General features: G+C 42.6%; 1 long non-coding RNA gene across 1 annotated transcript; it reads left to right on the top strand.

The window, feature by feature from the left end:
- The first annotated feature begins 12,043 nt into the window (after nucleotides 1–12,043).
- Nucleotides 12,044–20,483, top strand: LOC308549112. The gene is made up of 3 exons (XR_013997715.1): nucleotides 12,044–12,251; nucleotides 18,520–18,796; nucleotides 19,319–20,483. It is a non-coding gene; the product is annotated as an uncharacterized lncRNA (long non-coding RNA).
- Nucleotides 20,484–21,758: the final 1,275 nt, after the last annotated feature.

Raw genomic sequence — 21,758 nt, forward strand, 5'->3', positions numbered from 1 at the left:
TTTCATCCCCCCCTGCCCCTCTCCCCCCCGTAATTGTTTCAGCTCCCAGGGTTGTGAGGTGGTGACATAAGCCTTTGTGCTATTCTACTGTAGGGACTTGATGAGTTGGATGAAGCTCCTTAAAAAATTAACTACAAATAACAGGTTGATTAGAGAAAATTTCAGAAAATACAGACAAGGAAACGGTTAAAATGACCCCTATACCTCCCTTGTTAATTCACCAGAGCCTTCCCTTCCTGCTTTTTCCCTGTGCATAAAGGGACCATGCACATGGGGGTGCTCCTCTCCTAATGCAGGGTGCTCACCTGGGGGGGGAGGTCGTCGTCTGTGAGGGCCTGCTGCCCTGCTGTGAAGTAACCGAGGGCTATTTACTAACAACTCCCTAACTGATTAAGAGCTCCCATCTAAAATAAGGTGTGCATCAAAAAGCCCCTCACTCGCAAGTCGGGCTTTCACATAACACTGCCAAGCTCCAGCTCCACATGTGCCTTCGGGGGCCTGGACTTCCCCTGTTATGGAGAAGATCCTTATCATCTGGCTACTGAGCTGGTTTTAGTTTCCAATCCTGCTATTCTTGCCTTTTCGCTATAAATAACTGTTAGTCTGGCTCATTGTGGATCTTCTGTTTAACCTCACAGTGTGCAGGGATGCGGATTTACAAGTCTTTTTAGTCCACAATTTCCTATAACCAGACTACTGCACATATGGGCTACATCCAATCGGATCCTCTATCTCCCTCTGGTAACGCAGATGTCTGCGAACTCCTTCAACATTTGCTCATACAGTGATACTGCACCAGAAATATATTGCCTGTGAATGTATGCTACTAAGTTTGCAACATATTATAAAAAGAAAAGCAGCAAATAACTGAGTTATTTTTAATTACTAGGTCATTGCTTTAGGAAGGAGATGCACATAGGAAATACATAATAAGCAATTTGTAGTGTCGCTAGGCACAAATTTAAGCCCTTTTTTTGTTGTTTCTTTTCATTTATCATTGGGCTTTTGTTTTTTTTAAAATATTTTTTAATTGATTTTTTAGAGACAGAGGGAGAGGGATAGAGAGATAGAAACATAGATTGGCTGCCTCCTGCACGTTCCCCACTGGGGATCAAGCCTGAAACCCGGGCATGGGCCCTGACAGGGAATGGAATTGGTTACCTCTTGGTTTATGGGTGGATGTTCAACCACTGAGCCACACCAGCCAGGCTATAATTGGGCTTTTATTCCACTGTAACAGTTACTGCCACATCAACATAATTTCAAAATTCTCAGGGTCTCCCCACAGTAACCCCATTTACTTTGATAAACTGTAAGGCTTTCTGTAGACAGAACAGTGAGTTGCCCAACTGGCTGAGTAGTGCCCCACAGTTGTCTTTATGCTGGTGTACAGACTCTATTGATGTTAATGACTAGACTGGCTTTTGATGTTACAAGAAACAAGAGATGCCTCAGGTATCCCCAGAAGAAACAGGTATCCAAAAGCAGATAAGCGACTATACCCAAAGTTATCCAGTAAATGAAAAAAGAAGAGTGGTATTTCTAACTATAGGCGCCAGGCATTGTGATAGTAGGTATTATATATTAAGGCTATCGTATTAATAATAATGTCAAACAATATTACTAACAATGGCTAGCTAACAGGTCTGTGCTGAAGAGTTAATGTACATTTGGTCTCATAACAGCCCCACAAGATGACCCTAACAACTTGTGGTTTTATGCATTAAGTGCTGACACTCTTAGACCACCCTTCTATGCTCAGTTGGTCTGGCATCTACCACCTGACTGCCCTCTAGTTTGGCTCTGACCAGCACACAGAGGTTCAGCTACTGGCCCACATCTGGATTCTGCTGAGTCAAGGTCCAAAGGGGGCACCTCCCACTCACTTCTGCCTTCTCTTGCTCTTCTTGTCTCTGACCCAGCCTGAGAGTGGCTGGGCTGAGTCCCACCTTCCTGCAGGGGCAATGTTCCCACGACCATGGCTTGTGGGAAGCAGAGGGGACAGGTACGGTCTTGTTGAAGGCAGGCTTGAAGGCAGCCTCGGCCTGAGTTCTTCAGTGTTTTCTAGGGAAGCAGGCTGATATTACCAACGACCAATTGCAGAAAGCCAATTTGCCAAATGGCCAATTCTCTAAATAACCAATTTACTAAGCAACCAATATGCCAACTGACTTTTTCTTTAAGCACTCATCTTAATTGATCAGTTTTTATTGTCTTCATAATAGTATTAGAGAAAATGTACTCTGCCCGTCTCCCTGTTGCTGTAGAGCTGGAAACTGAGGACACTAGGGGATAGCAGGAGGGGGTAAGGCTGAGGGGCTGTTGTAGAACTGATGTTCACTGGACTGATTTTCTGGGAACTGACCTAGAGCCATTTCCAGGTGTCTAGAGTCTTCTTTCCAAAGGGAATGAGCAAGGCTTTGCTATTCCTGACATGTGTTATTGTTGTTGCTGTTGTTAATTCTCACCCTAGGATATTTTTTTCATTGATATTTTTAGACACTGAAAGGAGGGAGGGCAGGGTGGTGGGGGAGAGAGAGAGAGAGAGAAACATCTATGTGAAAGAGAGATATGGATTGGTTGCCCCCGCACATGCCCTGACCAGGGCCAGGCATCTAATCTGCAACCCAGGTATGTGCCCTTGACCAGGAATTGAACCGGTGACCCTTTGGTGTATGGGCCGATACTCTAACCACTGAGCAACACTGGCCAGGGCCTAAAACGTATCTTTAAAAGCATTACCTTCAGCATTGACAAGTTCACAAAAACTTCCATCTACACACACAGAGGAGAAGGTATCTGAAGACAGTGCAGAGAGAGATTTGAAGATGCTGGACTTGAAGACTGGAGTGATGCGGCCACGAGCCAAGTAATGCAGGCAGCCACCAGAAGCTGGAAGAGGCGAGGAATAGATTCTTCCCTAGATAGAGCCTCTGGAAGGAGCACAGTCCTGTGACACCTCAGTTTTGGCCCAGTGATACTCATTTCTGACTTCTGGCCTCCAGAACATGAGAGAATAAATCTCTGTTGTTTTAAGTCACCAAATTTGTCACTGCCACTATGTGAAACTAATATACCATCCTTGATGGGCAGTGCAACCAGGAAGCTCTGAGGGCAGGGCTAGCATAGATCTTGCTCTGCAGCCAGGGAGTTCTGCATTTGAGGCTACCAAAGGAAAAGGGCTGAAACAGACCAGCTGTCCTAGATGATGCAAGCACAGCTACAATTTCCACTTTTTAGTTAAGCCAAACAGTACAGCCTTCTCATTACTGTCCAGCAGAATTAGAGCTTTTATTTTATTTGAAAAAAAGGGATATTCTTTAATACAACAAAGATGATCATCAATCAACAGCTAATGCCATATTTAAAATAGAATAGTTAGGCATTTACACTAAAATAAGAAATAAAGAGGTTCACCATTACTACTATTATATTATTTCCTTAACTCTGAGATGTACTCCAAACATATCTGATATTGGGATGTGAATTACAATATGTGACCATTTCATATAGTAGCCCCCAAAAGCTATTATTAAATTGATAACATGTTCTTATGCTCAATGGCCTAAGAATCAAAGAAATATGGTATTTAACATTGTTTTGGAAGTTCTTGCATATTCTGTAACACAAAACAAATAAAAGATAAACTACTAAAAATGGAAAAAACCCCAGATTATTTGCAAGTTGATACAAGATTACTTAAAACACTCTTAGAACCAACATAAGTCAAGGAATATGGCTGGATATAAGAGAAATATACAAAACAAAACAATTTTTCTTAAGTGAAAAATACTATATTCTTAATAGCAAATTAACCATTTTTAAAAAGAGAGAAACATTTATGAATAATCTTAAGAAGGGTAAAGAGCCTACATGTGAAACTCTGCTGAGGAATATATGTCTTAAATAGGATAGACCAGCCCCAAATGTCATGGCCGAATAGTTTATAAGTGCCAATTAGTGCCAAATTAAATAACAGTTTACTGCAAATTCTAATAAGGGTAGGGGCAGTAAGGAGTGGATACCCAACAAGATGATTAATCTACAGTTCAAGTGCAAAAACAAACAGGAAAGAACGGCCAAAATATTTTTTTAAAAGAGGACAGCTATACTGATTAAGTCAAGGCAGTACTGGCATAATACAAGAATGGAGCTACAGACTAACAGAGCAGAAACTCATTCCCCAAAATAGACCCTAGTGTGTATACGAATCCAATGCCTGATAGGTAGGAGCTAAAAGCAGTAGCGACGGGAAGAAAGGTTAGTCAACAGATAGAGCTAATTGGTTGGCATCTATCACCCCCTCAATATGGAAAAAAGTTAATAAGAACAGAAAGATAAATATGTAGTGCATAAAACTTGCTCTTAAGAAGCTCAGTGCTCATTATAGTAATAGAAACAGCCATGTAAATAAATTAAAATATGATGTGACGAGATACCACTTCACAGCTATCAGAATGGCTAAGATAAAAAACTCATGATATCAAATGTTGGTCAGGATATGGAGCAACTAGAACTCTCGTACATCATTGGTGGGAATGTAAAATGGTACAATCATCTGGAAAACCGTTTGGCAGTTTCTTCTAAGGTTAAATACATAACTACCCTATGACCCAGCAACTGTACACCTGATACAGAAAAATGAAAATAAATGAACATAAAAAGACATATAAGAATGGTCATAGAACTAGGGGTAAGAGAAAGGAAAAGGGGAGTTGCTGTTTAATAAGTAGTTTCATATTTGCAAGATTAAAAAGTTCTGGAGATGTTTCACAATGTGAACATATGTAACATGACTGAAATGTACCTTAAAAATGGTTAAGATGGTAAATTTCATGTTTTTTTTTGTTTTTAACCATAATAACAAAAAAGAATGTTCATAGAGCTTTATTCTTAATAGCCTCAAACTGGAAACAAACAAAATGTCCACCAACTAACTGATGAATGAATGAACAATTGAGGTATATTCATACAAAAGATACTGACACATGGAACATCGTTTAACCTTGCTGAAAGAAGCCATGCTCAAAAGTACAATTCCATTTACATGAAATTTTAGAACAGGCAAAATTAATCTATGATGATAGACATTAGGATAGTGGTGGCCTTTGGGGATGGTGGTGACTGGAAAGGAGCATGGGGGAACTTTCTGGGGGGATGGAAATTATTCTCTTGATTTGAATGGTGATTAAATGCATATACTACATATTTGTCAAAATTCACTGAATGGCACAGATAAATTATGTGCTGTTTATTGCAAAAAGAGTTAGGGAAACATGGGATAAGGGCACCGGAAGATGCTAAATTCATCAACTTGGCTATACACTCAGAAGCTGTTAGTGGAACAAAAGTACTTCTCTAAACCAGATCAACAGACACAGATAAACACATTCATGTAGCAATTTATGGAAATGCTAAGAACATTAAAATTACGAGAATTATACATGTATTTGAATCTCAGTTTCGTGGACCAAGCTTTGATATTCTGATCAATTATTTTAAAAAGGAAAAATACGTGATATATATACTAATGTAAAGATCTTTAATACAAAACATAGACCTAATTCAAACCAATTTTATTTAAAATATTACAGAATATTTTCATCAAATATCTTGTCAGAATCTGAAATAACACTGAATATTAGCTTTTTAAAGTACTATGTCAAAAAGCAAACCACAAAATACCAGAATACAGAATGAGAAAAAACATTTTAAAGCTTACAAGCAAAGGAAGAAGTGAAAAAAAAAGAGACCCACAAAATCTGTCTACAGAAAAATGAAAAATATGTATGTTTAATGATAAAGCCAAAATTATATGGCGAACACCAAACTGGAAAAATACTCACAGCAAATAAAGTTTTTGTTTGTTATAAGGAGCACATACTCATGTTTTTTAGAAAATCTGTATAATTTATAAAAGTAACACAAGTGACCGGACAAAATATTAACTGAAAAATTTAAACACAGAAATAATAAAAATGATTAATAGGCATATGCAAAGAGTTCAAACTTAATCATAACAAATATGCAAATTAAAATGAGACACCATTTTTCAATTTAGCTAAGATTTTCCATTTTTAGTTAAAATACCCAGTTCTGGAAAGGGCTGGGTGAAACAGGCACAGCGGAACAGTAGGGCGGGCACTGCAGTGTGAACTGGCATCCAATTTTTCAGGAAGCCAATCAGGACTAAGCGCTACAAGAGGGTGGGGCCCGATGTTTGGGGGTAAGCATCCCACCTCAAGTCCCTACAGTATTTTCATAAGAACTATTCTTTGATTTTAAAAGAAAAAAATGGGAATTCCCCACCTTCTATTTTCTGTTGGGAGGGGAGAGTGAATGGATGGCATTCTGTAAGGCACTACAATATCTAGGAAGGTGGGTGTGGGTGCCTGGAGGTCAGGCTTGGGCCCTCCCTGGGAGAGGGATGAAGGACAGAGTTCACTCCAGGCCACGGCCCCGATCCAGCTCTGCCACACCCTCTGAGGCAGGGCGGCTGTGCCCTGGGAAGCAGTGGTGGGTGCAGCAGAAGCACCCTGAAGACAGTTATGGGAAGGTAAAGTACAGATGAGCATGTAGGACATGGCTGCATTTGGAAACCAAGCAACAACAAAAAGATATATGTATTTTATTTTATTAGTAGCTATAACTGTAAAACCTAAGAAAAGGTCAGGAAGGAGACTAGCTCCACCTCTGGAGGGCGAGATAAGCTGGATGGAGAGAGGTCTCATTTCTTTTATAATTTTCTAATCTGGATTTTTTTTTCTTTGTAGCTTTTCTTGAGTGTTCTGGTATTTAAACAGCAAAATGTTTTCAAGTTCACAAGCTTTGATCCCAAAACTCTGGTCAAAGAATAGGTTGTTATTTATAAAGGGTTTAGAACAGTGCCTGGCATATTATAAGTGCTCAAGGAAATGTTTTAAAAATAAATAAGGAGAAAGACTCAAACTCTAGAAAAGGCCTTAATATACATCCTATCATAGTTCGGAGAACTTTGAGGGGGGTACAACATCTCACGGGGTGGCACTTCCAGGTGGCTTCTCCTTGGGGTCTGACCCTTGGCCTCTGCAGTTCAGACAGACGCACCTGGGGAGAGAGGTTCTGCCCTTCCAGGATGGACCCTCGTGGTACTCGAGGTTACAGACATTTACAGTGAGAACTGTATCTATCATGTAGATCGGAATCCTCATCAACACGATGCCGGCATTTTCTCCCTGTGGGCAGATTTTCATTCATTCGTTTAATAAACATTTATTAAGCACATACTATGTGCCTGGCACTGTCCTAGGCCCTAGAGATACAGCAGTAAACAAAACAAAAATTATTTTCCTATTATTTTCATGAAGCTGGTATTCTAGTGAGCAGACAGGCAATAAACAAATAAGTGTATAATGTCAATTGGTTGTACGTGCTACGAGGAAAAAGAATGCCGGCTAAGCATGGGAGGTGAGCAAGACAAAGTAAAGAGCACCTCTGTTCAGGGCCTCTCAGTCTAGAGAACCGACCAGTTTAGGCCATTGACAAGCAGAAATCAAATCCATGATTGGGTTGTGCTAAGGTGTTTATGGGAGCACAGAGAAGGGGTGCCTAATTCATTGATGGAGGCCAAGGAAGGCTTCTGGGAGGAGAAGCCTCATCTGAATCCAAAAGGAAGCCAGCCATTTGAAGCAGCAGGGGAGGGCAACCCAAAGGGCAGGTGCAAAGGCATGGAAGGGAGAGAGAACACATGACCGATGCCACAACAGAATACGTGTGTGATGGACAAACAAAACCAGGTGGATTCAATTGAGCTGGAAGGTTCTGGAAGGGCCTCAAAGGAGTGAGATATGAGCATACACACAAACACATGTGCGTGGAGACACACACAGTGCAGTCATCTGCTGTTTTTGCCTGCTGAGCACCTCTGTACTTCCCCATCCCATGTGGTTGTAGACAGGCAGTTCACCCCTTCATCCCAGGAGTGGGCCTGCGACACAGACCTGTCACATCATGGTATCCCTATCTCCTTGTCCACAGTGATTAGTTTATAATGCTAGAGGACAGCTCTAAGGTCGTAGGCTTGGGGCTGCCAGTAGTGTCTTTTCAGTATGTGTTGAGAAAACAGCAGGAGAAACTGAGGCCAATAAACAAAAAGAAACAGAGAAAGGCAGGGCTAAGAGAGTCTTCATGATTTCATTTCAGCCTCATGATCCAACCACACCTGAAGCTCATCTTTGGACTTCCTAGTTAAATGATTAAAAAGGGGTAAACCCCTTTTTTGCTTAAATTAGTTTACACTGGGTTTCTGCCATTTGCAACTAGATTAATATATCCCCTTTTAGGGAAAGAGCTTCACTGTGTATGTGGTAGTGGTGGGGTACAGAGGAAAAGGGAGGATGGGTTATATCAGAGGGTTTTTCCCATTAAGCTTGATAAAGATGGTGAAATAGGAGGCTTTGAGATATCTGGGAGGGTGTAGAAGCCACAACAAAAGCTCCTTGGGGTGAAGGTGTGTGTGTGTAATTGACAGTTTATATGGATGGGTTATATAAACCTTGTGAGTTGCTAATAGTTCACTATACAGCCCTAAGTTATCTTCAAACAGAGAGACAACACAGAACAGCTCATCAAAAACCCTAAAAATACATAGTTTAAACCCACTTTGCTATTCCCACATTAATGCACATCAGTCACAGATCTTTCCCAAATATTTAATTTTGCAACAAACTCATAGCTTGAACTCTTTATCCTTGACACCAAACAACCACCCGGTGTTCTCCAGCAAACAACGCGAGCAGCTGTACCCATTATGGTCCAAGTCTAACAGATGTTATAGCAAAATACTGCTGTATCTCAAGAGATCACTACAGAAGCCCCAAAGCTTAGATCCTGTTGTTCACACATCTGAAAACTCTAATCAGTTGGTCACAGATAATACTACCAATCTTGGTCTCAAACACAGCTTCAAATCTTTAAATCCACGAATCAGAAAGACGCTCAGATTACATACAGCTAGGCTTATGGGAGCCTTTGTGTATTAAGCCTGGGGTCTCCTCTGGCAGATATAACAATACCTTAAGATTTTTGCTTCTTTCCACGGGCATTTACCAAAAATACCTATTGTGTGCCCAAGATCCCAGCACTGTGTGCCCATGAGCCTTTCCTTTTTCTCTGGATGAAAAGCCCCAACTTCCTTTCACACCTGAACAATGCTGGGCAAAATAAAAGATAATTTATCACCGGACAATCTGAGATGTTACTCCATTGGCAAATACTGGCCCTCTCAACTATGCTTGTGCCTCCTTCCCCCACTACACAGGTTCACACTTCAGGACTGTGGCCGCTGAGAAGTAACAAGACCCACACTACAAGCCTCAGGGCCTGAGTTCAAGCATCAGTTTTGCCATTAGCTAGTAGCAGGATCTTGGCCAAGACTCACCTTTTGCATCTGTAAAATGGGGATAATACTTAATTATTGCTCTGGATTACTGCTGGGATTAAGAAACCTCAAGTTAAACTATAAAGCACAATTACCTAACCTTGAAATGGCTTCATAATGTTTTGTTTAACTTTAAAAGACCTTCTACAAATCGTCTGTTGTTTCCCAAAAAGCTTTATGTCAAATTCAGCATTTCTTCCACTTGCCTCTCATTTCCATTTTGCTTTGTTTCTACTAAATTCAGATAAACGTCAATATAATACTTGTATTAGATAAGGTTCTTTTGGATATACATGACAAAAACTTAAGCAGTAAAAGGGAATTTGCTGACTCCCAAAATTGAGAAGGCCAAGGATGCCTCTGGATTCAAACGGATCTATGTGTGGATCAGAGATGGCCTCAGGGATCTGCTCACTTCATCTTTCAGTCTTACTTATCCCTCCTTGACTTCATTCTCCAGACAGACACTCCCCAGATGGTGATGAGAAGGCCTCCTCTCGTACCATCCTAGTTCAACAGCCTGGAACAAACTATCTTCCTCATTGCTCCCCCTGCAAAGCTAGGAAAGACTCGAACTGGTCCCCTACATGCTGAGTTGCATGCCCAGCATCAACCACAATCTGTGAGGCAGAAGAGTCGAGGAGGATTCTGATTGGCTAGACCCAGGTCATAGGACCACCCCTGAAGAGGGGAGGGTCAATCCAAACTGACCAATCAGATAGAGTCCTCCCAAGAAAGAGGGGCATCTGCTACAAGAAGTGGGACAGAAAGGACATGGGACAAACCAAAGCAGACATTCAGTTCCACACTTCTAAAGTTTATCTCTGGAAGATAAGGGTAGAGGCAAATGAATTTTTAATGTTTTTCTTTATATGTCAAATTTTCAACTAAGACCAATAATTGTTTTCATAAATGTTTTCAGAAAAAAGCAAAGAATATTATGTTTCTCAAAGTGTTGTAGATCTGTATGGAAGGATCAACTGTTAAGTGCAAAAAGATAAGTTGTAGGACAATATCCCTAGTATGATCCTATTTGTGTTAAAACACCTCCAAAGGGATTGTAAATGGTGATGTCTACCCTCTTTCCAGTTCTAAAATGTTGAGGTCTATAGTAGAGAGATGATGTGTTTTGAGATTCACCCTCCCGCCTACCTCCCCTCCCGCAGTCTGCTTTATCATATCTGGCAGAGTAGCAAACATTCAAAACAGCAAAAAGTTCCCCTGTTTCTCAAGCAGCTGTGCCAATGGGAAACCTTCAGAGGGAGGGAGCAAGTTCAAGTGCCTGGGGGCTGTGCCCTTACTAATAATAGCTCGACACTTCAAATTCTGACAACAACCCTGCAAGGTAGATATAATTATCCTCATTTTGTAGATAAGACGAAGTAGGAGTAGAGAGGCTAAATAACTCACTCAGTGTCACACAGATGGTAAACTGCAGACCTGACTCCGAAGTTCATGCCCTTTTCCACTGTTTCCCTGCCTCCCCTCCCCCAGCAATGTCAAATAATGAAAGAATGAAAAAGATATTCCAGGACCTTCGAAACGATGGGAACAAGCCTTCTTTGGTAAAGAAAGAAGTTGGCATCTCACTCCCATTTGCTTGACAATTTAATGCTCCTGTGTTCTCTGCTCCCAATGACCTGTTCTAGCAAATCCGGCCTCCCTCGCGGGCCACAGCCACTGTGCAGGCCTGCAACCTCCCTTAGCTGCTCAGACTCTGCGCCCTCAGCTAACTGCACGCTGGGACTCTACCACACCGCACTGAAAACCCAACGACAGGTGTCTCTTTTTGAAAGGCAAGTTTCCCAAACTCTGACACCACCAGGGAACACCTGAGGCAGGCTTACCCTCTAATGGGGCGCAAGAATCAAGCCAAGCGGATGAAGGAAGGGGCGGTGACGCAACTAGGCCTCCTGCATCAGGACCAGACAGAGGCAGAGCGCGGCAGCCGTGACCCCGCAGTGGGCTCTCCACGGCGGCCGCCTACGCCACCCCGTGCAAGGCGCGCCAAGGGCGGCGGGTGCTATCCCCGGTATGCGGCGCGGGCCTCTGCAGCGAGGGCCACACGGCAGAGGGAGGCGCGCGCCAGGATCCGTGCGGGGCGCCTCGCGACCCAGTCACTCGCTGCCCGAGGCGAGAGGGACACGAGGGCCTTTGGTACCCAGCTGTTGGGCTCGAGCTGGCACGGGCGCCGGAGCATCGGTGCGCAGCCTCTGCTGCCCACAGCCGCGCACACGGGCACACGGGCGCGCACACGGGCCCAGGCGCCCGCCTCCCCGCCGGGCTGCGAGCCCAGCCGCTGCCTCCAGACCCCGCGTCCCCACCGGCCCCGCGACCACCCGCGGAGCCCACCCGGGAGCCTGCGCACTGCCCCTTCCGTCAGTGTCCGCGCCCGGACAGGCGGCGCGAGCCCGGCGCGCGGCCCCGGGAGGTGATGGCGAAAGAAGAAAAAAAGCCTCTTACCGGGTCTTGTGATCCTCGGGGACGCAGCCCACCGCGGAGGCTGCCGCCGCCGCCCGACCCTCCCCCCGCCCGCCCCCACCACGTCGCTCGCTCTACCTTCGGCCGGGAATCAATGGCCCGGGCGCGGCTTGGTGACATCACGGGCGCGCCGCGCGTGGGAGGGGCGCCACGTGATTCCTCCCTCTTTTGTTTGCGCCCCGGTTGAGCCAGCGTTTTGTCGCTCTGCCTTCCTCGGGTTTTTCCCGATCTGTTCGTGGCCCTGTGGGCGCGATGGGGAGCAGGTACTCGGGCGTGGGACGCTGCGGTTTTGCTCAGAGCCTCGATTAAACTCCTGCCGTTTATCACGTAGCTGGGCCGGAAGGCCCGAGAGGTATGTGGGCACCAGAAACGTTTTATATATTTATATATTTAAATGGGCCTCAATTACGCAGAATTAGTTAATAATACACTATAAATCAGTAGTCTTTGGAAGCCCGCTTATATTAATTTTAATTTATTTATTTAAAAAATTATGTAAGGAACACCCCCTTAACTAACTCTCCACGTCACGCCCCCAACCCAAGAACTAAAATATTACCAATAACTTTCATCTACTTATAAGTGGTCCCCATTCTTTACCACTGCTTCCCCCTCAGAAGTAACCTCCATGATTTGTGTTTACACAACTCTTACATTGCTTTCATTTCGTTCCACACTTATGTGCATTATTATTGTTAATCCTCACCTGAGGATATTTTCTCCATTGACTTTTAGAGAGAGCAGAAGGGAAGGAGGGAGGGGGAGAGAGAGAGAGAAACATCAACGTGAGAGAGACACATTGATTGGTTGCCTTCCCCACGAGACCCTCCCTCGCAGGGGATCCAACCTGCAACCCAGGCAGGTGCCCTTGACCGGGGAGCAGAGCTGCGATGCTTCGGTGGGCGGGTAGACGCTCTAACCACTGAACCACACCGGCAAGGGCTGATTTTCCTTCCTTTGAAATCAAAGTACTTATTATCCATAGTGTTGTTATTTATTTTAAAAAAACATACATATGTGTGATGAAAAAACTCAAACAGTAGACATGGTATACAGTGAAAAGTAAAAGGCTTCCCTTAGCCTGTTGCTGCTGACCCTCCAGGGTAGACATCACCATTTACAATCCCTTCGGAGGTGTTTTAACACAAATAGGATCATACTAGGGATATTGTCCTACAACTTATCTTTTTGCACTTAACAATTGATCCTTCCATATAGATCTTTAACACTTTGAGAAATATATAATATTCTTTGCTTTTTTCTGAAAACATTTATGAAAACAATTATTGGTCTTAGTTAAAATTTTGACATATAAAGAAAAACATTAAGAATTCATTTGCCTCTACCCTTATCTTCCAGAGATAAACTTTAGAAGTGTGGAACTGAATGTCTGCTTTGGTTTGTCCCATGTCCTTTCTGTCCCACTTCTTGTAGCAGATGCCCCTCTTTCTTGGGAGGAATCTATCTGATTGGTCAGTTTGGATTGACCCTCCCCTCTTCAGGGGTGGTCCTATGACCTGGGTCTAGCCAATCAGAATCCTCCTCCACTCCCCTGCCTCACAGATTGTGGTTGATGCTGGGCATGCAACTCAGCATGTAGGGGACCAGTTCGAGTCTTTCCTAGCTTTGCAGGGGGAGCAATGAGGAAGATAGTTTGTTCCAGGCTGTTGAACTAGGATGGTATGAGAGGAGGCCTTCTCATCACCATCTGGGGAGTGTCTGTCTGGAGAATGAAGTCAAGGAGGGATAAGTAAGACTGAAAGATGAAGTGAGCAGAACCCTGAGGCCATCTTTGATCACACATAGATCCATTTGAATCCAGAGGCATCCTTGGCCTTCTCAATTTTGGGAGTCAGCAAATTCCCTTTTACTGCTTAAGTTTCTGTCATGTATATCCAAAAGAACCTTATCTAATACAAGTATTATATTGACGTTTATCTGAATTTAGTAGAAACAAAGCAAAATGGAAATGAGAGGCAAGTGGAAGAAATGCTGAATTTGAGATAAAGCTTTTTGGGAAACAACAGACGATTTGTAAAAGGTCTTTTAAAGTTAAACAAAACATTATGAAGCCATTTCAAGGTTAGGTAATTGTGCTTTATAGTTTAACTTGAGGTTTCTTAATAAACATTAGTTTAAGTTTCTAGAACAATTTAGTCAATTGTCTCAAAAAATAAAAGTCGCCTCTGCTGTTTAACCTGTCAACCAACCAAATATAATTCCTTAACCTTTTTTTTTTCTCATCCTCACCCGAGGTTATTTTTTCCACTTTCAGAGAGAGTGGAGGGGGAAAAGAAAGAGAGAAACATCGATGTGAGAGAGACACATTCACTGGTTGCCTCCTGCACACAACCGGACTGGGCTGGGGATCGAGCCTGAAACGGAGGTCCGTGCCCTTGGCTGGAATCGAATCCAGGACCCTTCAGTCCACGGGCCAACGCACTAATCACTGAGCTAAACTGGCTGGGGGACCTTCTCTATTTTTAAGCAGAACAAACATCTTTTAAAATGTAAACTTTAAGCCTACGTTTAAGGTCATTCTTTAAATTAGTAGGGGAAGAAATTAATAAGGAAGTAACTGATCTGTAAGCAAAATATTCTTTTATGCAGAAAAAACACTTTTCAGAAAAAATAAACCCCCCCAAAGAGGAGAAATAATGATAGCTATTGCCTATAATAGATTTGAGGTGAACTCAATCCAAATGTTCCAATGCATCATTCAAATGATTCCCTCCTCACTCTCTTGCCTTTAGCCCGTATAGATTAAAGCCCATTGTTATTGTGTTTGTGGCATCCAATTTCTTTTAATGTCCCAAAGGTTAAAAAACAATTCTTTCTAGAGAAGCTTCAGAATTTTTGGAAAAAGATTAAGCTAATTTGGCTGCTGGTGCCAAATATTCTCCAGTGCATTTTATTCCAGGAAGAACTATTTAGTCTATATTCTACTGAAAGTAATGTGGTTATCACAGGGATGACCATGTTATCACAGGGATATCCATATCACAGGAATAAAACATGCTTTACGTAGCTGTCTTCCCATCCAGAGAATGAGGGATGCTCTGCAGTAGAAATGTAACCTGTTCATGGTTCCACCAACTTAGAAAGGATCAACCCCAACCCGAGAGGTTGTATGTGGCTTTAGAGTGTCCAGCTGAGGGTCCTGGCTCAGTGAAAGCTATTGATCAACAGGCGAGGGAAAATTCTCTCATGCTCATATCTCTTGTGGGGGTTAGCTATTCTGAAAATCCTTTTTACAATGAGTTTTCCCATGACTTCATAATAAATGGGATTAAACATTTCATAGGGTTAGCATGAAAATTGTAGTTATACCTGTCTTTTAGTTTATTCCTCTACCCCAGCAAATACTTATGTTTTCAAGCTGGCTAATAGATTTCTATATGACGACAGGCAAAGCTAAAGGGCTGTGTGGTGCTGTCAGAGGTCTTGTGGCCTAAGATCAGGCCTTTGAGTCCTGGCTCTCCTGGGTGCCAGCTCTATGACCCTCCTTGGTCCAGTCCTGAAATGGCCAGAGCCTCAGCTTTCACATCTATGAAACTGGAAAAATAATATAATAATGGATAGGGAAGGGCTTTGGAAATAAAAAGGGGCTAGATAAAATTATGTTGCTTTTTACCCACATAACATTCTGAACTGTTTCTGAAAAAAGTCCTTCATTTGTTATAACTTATACACCAAATTACCAAAATAAGTACCATTTGCACAAGGCTGTCACTTCATGCAAATCCAACAGAGCAGCTTCCCTACTTAGTTTTCCTAAGTAAACCACCACCATGACAAACCTAGTTGGTGGAATGTAAAAAACGCTGTTTTAGATGTCCAAAGGTAATGTGCTTCCCTTATGCTTTTGGAACTAGATGTAAGCCAAAGGCCTTCCTCCTTGCCTGATGGTAATAAGCTACATATTAACAAATAGCCCTCCTCCCTGGAGAGAAATCTTTCAGGGAGCTGCTCTTTTCCAGGTGTTGGCAGTTTTTCTCACCCACTTGGAGGGTGATCAGAGCTCCCCTGCAGCCGGTTTCAGCTCTGGCGCTCCTGGGGGGCTGGGGCTGTGGTCCGGCTGTCTCTGAGGACCGCTCCATTTGCTGTTTGGCCACTAGGCTGTCTCCCTGGATCATGCGGGTTTTTTCTTTTAATGCTGGCATCCCAAAGTGGCTGAGCATTTGGCCCAATGATAAAACAAGTCATTTTGCTAATAGCTGCCTTTTAGCCCATCAGCTTGGGAAGAAGAATTGAGGCTTTAAGATGCCATTTAAAATATCAAGACAATGTTAGTTATATATAGAAATAAGCAAAAGAAATGTAAGCCCTCTATGAAGAAAATTGTAAAATATTACTGAATAACAATAAAAAGAAAAAAAATAAAACATTCATGGGTAGGACACTATCATGTGAGTTGCATTCCAATAAATTTCCCGGCTTTCTTGGCCACTCAAAACACTGCTCCTGTTGGTTCTGCTTCCTTCTTTCATCTGCCCTCTCCTCTGTTTCACTCATTCTAATTTATTCCAAGTCCTCCTTATATCTCCCCTGAATTTATGAAAGAGCCTCTTAACTGTTGCCTCTTTCCAAAACATCTTTCCACAACTGCAGCTACGTTTAGTTTTCTAAAATGCTTGTCTAACATTAAAAAAGGAAAGAGAGGAAGATACAAACAAGTGGAAGCATATACTGTGTACATGGATCGGAAGAATTAACATCATTAAAATGTCCATACTACCCAAAGCAATCTATAGATTCAATGTAATCCCTATTAAAATACCAATGGCATATTTCACAGATCTAGAACAAATATTCCAAAAATTTATATGTAACCAAAAAGACCCCGAATAGCCGTAGCCGTCTTGAGAAAGAAGATATATACCTAGAAGTGTGATTGCTGCATCAGGTGGTAGTTCTATTTAATTATTTTAGGAACCTCCATATACAGGGTGTGGCAAAGGTAGGTTTACAGTTGTTAGTATGGAAAATAATACAATAATTAATAAATAATAATACAAGAATAAACTATTTCATGTACTCACAACTGCAAATCTACTTTTGCCCCACCCTGTATTTTCTGTAATGTCTGTACCAACTTACATTCTGTATGGTGGTATTTTAAAACTATGTAGAAAAACAGTATGGGGGTTCCCCCCCAAATTAAAAATAGAACTACCATATGACCCAGTGGTTCCACTTCTGGGTACTTAACCAAAGAAAATGAAAACACTAACTTGAAAAGATATCTGCACCCCCATGTTCTCTGTAGCATTGAGAAGCAACCTAAGAGTCCATGGACTGGCTAATGAATGGACAAAGAAGACGTGGTGTGTACATACTGGAATATTACTCAGTCACAGCAAAGAATGAAATCTTGGCATTTGCTACAACATGGATGGACCCTGAGGGCACTATGCTAAGTGAAATAAGTCAGACAGAAAGGAAAATACCACATCTTTGCGCTCATCTAGAATAAAAAACAAACCCCAAACCAAAAGACCAGACTCATAGACACGGAGAAAGACTGGTGATTGTGGGGGCGGGAGCAAAATGGGTTAAGGGCATCAAAGGTACAAACTTGTAGTTATAAAATAAATAAGTGACGGGGTCGTAATGTACAGCGTGGCAACTATTGTTAATACTGGGTTGCAGATTTGATAGTTGCTAAGAGAGTACATCTTTAAAGTTCTTATCACAAGAAAAAAATTCTATAATTGTATATGGTGACTTACGGTAGTGATCATTTGGCAGTATACACAGGCATTGAATCATAATGTTGTACACCTGAAACTAATATAATGTACGTCGATTATACCTCAATAAAAATAAATAAATTAAAAAGCCTATTCTTTAAACTTTATTTATTTAGGTCAGTATGTAGACTAATGTTTCTTATTTTATTCAATGAGTTATAATCATTATTTTGATGCCTTAATTTTTTTTTAGATTTGGCCATTGGGAGTGCCTTCAAGCTGCCTTCTAAATCTTTTTGACAGTTTCTTTTAGCCAATTTCCCATTCTGGTGGACAGATAAGTATTTTTTATTTTTCTGAAAAACTGAATTAGGTATATATAGAATTCAGGTTAGTTATATTTGCTCAAAGGATGGCATTTTGAGTTAAAATGAAATAGTCTCCCAGAATTTTAAGCCATGCGGTGTGAACAGAAACGAATGAGAGCCCCAATTTATCAATGAGAGCTCACAGAGCGTCTGTTATATCAGGAGATATGAATCCTTTCTCCATTTTCTCTATTAGGAGATTATAATTAGAAAAAGCCTTTGAATAGTATTTTTTATAGTCACTCAATTTTCAGGTTCTCATTTAAAAATCTGTGTATTTGTTGTTCTGTTATCAATAGTTCTGCAAATTCTCTGCTGCCCTTAGGAAACAGATTATGCATTTTGAAGTCTTTTCAGGCACTTGAGAGTGAGCACCTCCTTCTGCCGGCCCTGCACCGGGCACATATCTGTCTATTTACAAGCTCCTGGGGCCAGGGGCTTCAGTGGCTACACCTCTGTGCCTGCCTGCACCCAGACTGGAGCCTGGCATGTGACAGATGCCAGCATTGCCGGCTGGATGACCAGGTGGTCATGCACTACGTCTCGCTTCTGCCCACAGGATGGCAGCATTTAGTCAAAGCTTCAGCCCCACCAGTGGCCAGGCTGCCTGAGAATTGGAAAGTACCTGGTTTCTCCCTGAAATGAAGAAGCCTTCTCCTAGGAGGGAACCACATAAAATAATGCACCATGTTATCTGCCCAGCCTTGCTCACTGTGGTCCTGGAACACAGCTTCTTGGAGGTGAATTACGTGAAGTTTGGGGACTGGGGCCATCGACTGGCTGAAACGGATCAGGGATGCTGGAACTGCCGGCTCATTTCACCCACGAGTCATCAGGTGCAAAGAATTGTTGTTGCTCTTTCAAGAGAAAGGAGTAAAACGAAATTATTGAGCATGTGCTGTGGGCGATGTCCTTTAAGCCAGGCACTCCCATGTGGGCGGGCGCCGGAATCACCCTGATGACTGGTTCAAACAACTGCTGGGCCTGTCCCCAGGGCTGCGGATCCAGGGGCCTGGGGCCGGGCCTGAGGGTTTGCCTTTAACAAGTTCCCAGGTGCTACGGCTGCTGGTCTGGGCAATCGGTGCTTTAAAAAATCACATTGAGTCCTCAGCAGCATTTTTTTTTTTTTTTAAACCCTCACCTGAGGGTATTTTTTGGAGGGAGTGGAGGGAGGGGGAGAGACACAGAGAGAATCATCGATTGGCAGCCCCCGGCATGCTCAGATACATACACCTTGACTGGAATTGAACCCACAGCCCTTCGTTCTGTGGGCTGATGCTCTAACCACTGCGCCAAACCAGCTAGGGCCTTGGCCTCAGCAGTCCTTTCACATAAGTATTATTGTCTTCATTTTGTAGATGAGAAAACTGAGATCCAGAGGCTGAAATAACTTGCCTAATGATACATCTAGTAAGAGGAAGACGGGAATGTGAGCCCTGGCCAGCCTGACTCCAAACCCTCGCTCTTTCCACTGCATCATTCTGTAAAAAAAAGGGAATGAGTCTGTACTATTTGGGGCTTCTGTAAATCATATGGCTCCAAAAAATATGAAACAATGCCCAATGTCAGTGTGATGCTTTCAACTTTTAAGAGTACAGCAATAACAATCTGCAATCTCTCTGGTACGAATGTAATGAAGAAACTGCCAAACTGGAACAAACAGGTGGGCTTGCGTGTGAAGGGACACGATGCTTCACATCATTCATTTAAAATTAAAACGTCTTTGGAAACGAAATTCTGATCTCATAGGTATTTTAATCACCAAATGCAAACTTTGAAACCAGAATAGGATGTGAAAATAAGGCAGAAGTAAGTAATTATAAAATCCATTAGCTTGCCCTGGAGAGGAAGGACACAGTTTGTCTCTGTTTGGGGACAGGGTGGTTCTCTGAGAAGTGGGGTCACCTGGCAGAGCCCTGGAACAGGGAGTGTAGAGAGAGCCTGTGTGTCCCATGGAGCATCGCTTACCTCCCAGCCTACCCCAGCTGCCCCAGCAGGTCCCAGGTCAAGGGCTGAGATTCAGTGCCTTCACCCTCACACAATGCACTTCCCAGGGAATCTGAGCTCACAGGGGAGAACAGAGGCTTTTGAGGAACAGAATGCTATAAAAGAAAGACTATAAACTGAAAAACTTACACCAGACAAAGCAAAAATAATACTTGAAAACATCACTTGACACCAAAAGGTTGTGGGTTCGATTCCTGGTCAGGGCACATACCTAGGTTGTGGGTTCGATCCCCAGTTGGGGTGCAAACGGGAGGTAAACAATCGATATTTCTCTCTCTCCCTTCCTCTCTCTCTTCCTCTCTCTAAAATCAATAACATATCCTAGGTGAGTATAAAAAATTAAAAGAAAAGTTCTTTGGTTAACCAAAGAACTTACATACTTTTATGCGTAGCCCATGGACACAGACAATAGTGTGCTGAAGGCCTGAGGTGGGGGTAGGGGCTGGGTGGAGGGAGTAAAGGGGAGGAATGGGGAACATCTGTAATACTGTCAACAATAAAAATATTTTTTTTTTTAAAAAAAGGAAATATTACTTGGTGGTCCGGAGGTTGGGCACCACGGCTTTCACTGGCTCTGACCCCTGCGATCTGGACTCCCGGTCCTCATTCATTACTATCGGCTGAGCTCTGACACAGGTCCCTGAGGCACAGAGCGACGCTCCAGGGTCAGAGCAGGCTTAGGCTCTGTTTCCAAGTCCAGGTATAGGCCACTGCCCCTCTCCCAGATGGAGGGAGCCGCAGTCAAGTGAGTTCCACCCACCAGAGAACGATTCCTCTTCATTAAATTCAGTTGTTGCTGCTACTCCCTTGACCAATTGCTCCTCCAGGCCCCCCCTGGGTGAGTGAGGTCCCTACAACTCACCCACACGCCTCCTCCAGTTGACGCATATGCTTGCCTCCCAAAAGATAGACGCCTTGGCCGATGCAGCACAAATATTTGCATTTCTTTTTTTTAAAAAAATATTTGCATTTTTATTGATTAGAGAACATTAGCAAATAGGAATGTCAGAATTCCACCCCTTCTCTCAAGGAGGTAAATTTGGGTAACTATCTGTTTTTATAGACAACTTGGAAGTGGCTTACTATATCGAAATACACATAGAAAACCACAATGAGATATCACTTCACACCTGTTAGAATGGCTATTATAAAAAAGACAAGAGATAACAAGTGTTGGTGAGGAAGTGGAGAAAAGGGAACCCAAATGCACTGTCGCTGGGGTCATAAGTTGGTGAGATCATTATAGAGAACAGTATGGAGGTTCCTCAAAAAATCAAAAATAAAACTATTATATGATCCAGCAATTCCACTCTGGGTATTTAATCCAAAGAAAACAAAAACACTACCTCAAAAAGATATATGTACCCTCATGTATATTGCAGCATTATTTATAACAGCCAAGATACGGGAACAGCCTAGGAGTCCATTGATGGATGAGTGGATAAGGTAACGGCGGTACCTATATACAGTGGAATATTATTCAGCCCTAAAAAGAAGGAAATCTTGCCATTTGCAACAACATGAATGGACCTTGAGGCATTATACTAAGTGAAATAAGTCAGACAGAGAAAGACAAATACCGTATGATCTCACTCCTATGTGGAAACTAAAACAAACACAAAAACAAAAACCAAGCTCGTAGATACAGAGAACAGATGGGTGGTTGCCAGAGGTGGGGTGGGCGGAATGAGTTAAGGAAGTCAAAAGGTATAAACTTCCAGTTGTAAAATAAATAAGTCTTGGGGATATAATGTACATAATGGTGACTATAGTTAATAATACTGTATTGAA

This window comes from Miniopterus schreibersii (assembly GCF_964146895.1).
Source record: "Miniopterus schreibersii genome assembly, chromosome: 19".
NCBI lineage: Eukaryota > Metazoa > Chordata > Mammalia > Chiroptera > Miniopteridae > Miniopterus > Miniopterus schreibersii.